We start from the raw sequence: 225 nt of genomic DNA on the forward strand, positions 1-225 counted from the left end.
TAAGGCTACATTTACACTGGTGCGTTTATGTTTAAAATGAAAACGATCCTCGTCATAGCCTACTGGCGTTTCCACCTGCGTTCCAGCCGGCTTTCCACTATCTCCGACAAACGACAAGCGACAGACCGGTCATTCAGTCGTTCATTTCCAATGGAGAGTAACGTTAGCATGGGAGCTGCATGGAGTTCCGATCATATGCAGATGTCCGTTCATACTACACGACCG

General features: G+C 48.0%; 1 protein-coding gene across 2 annotated transcripts in view; it reads left to right on the forward strand.

The window, feature by feature from the left end:
• The window catches only part of LOC107717821 (ribosomal protein S6 kinase alpha-2-like), a 58,210-nt gene that overhangs the window by 46,519 nt on the left and 11,466 nt on the right, over positions 1 to 225 (forward strand). The gene's annotated exons all lie outside the window — the stretch shown is intronic.

This window comes from Sinocyclocheilus rhinocerous, unplaced genomic scaffold (genome assembly GCF_001515625.1).
Source record: "Sinocyclocheilus rhinocerous isolate Xijiao unplaced genomic scaffold, SAMN03320098_v1.1 scaffold780, whole genome shotgun sequence".
Lineage (NCBI taxonomy): Eukaryota > Metazoa > Chordata > Actinopteri > Cypriniformes > Cyprinidae > Sinocyclocheilus > Sinocyclocheilus rhinocerous.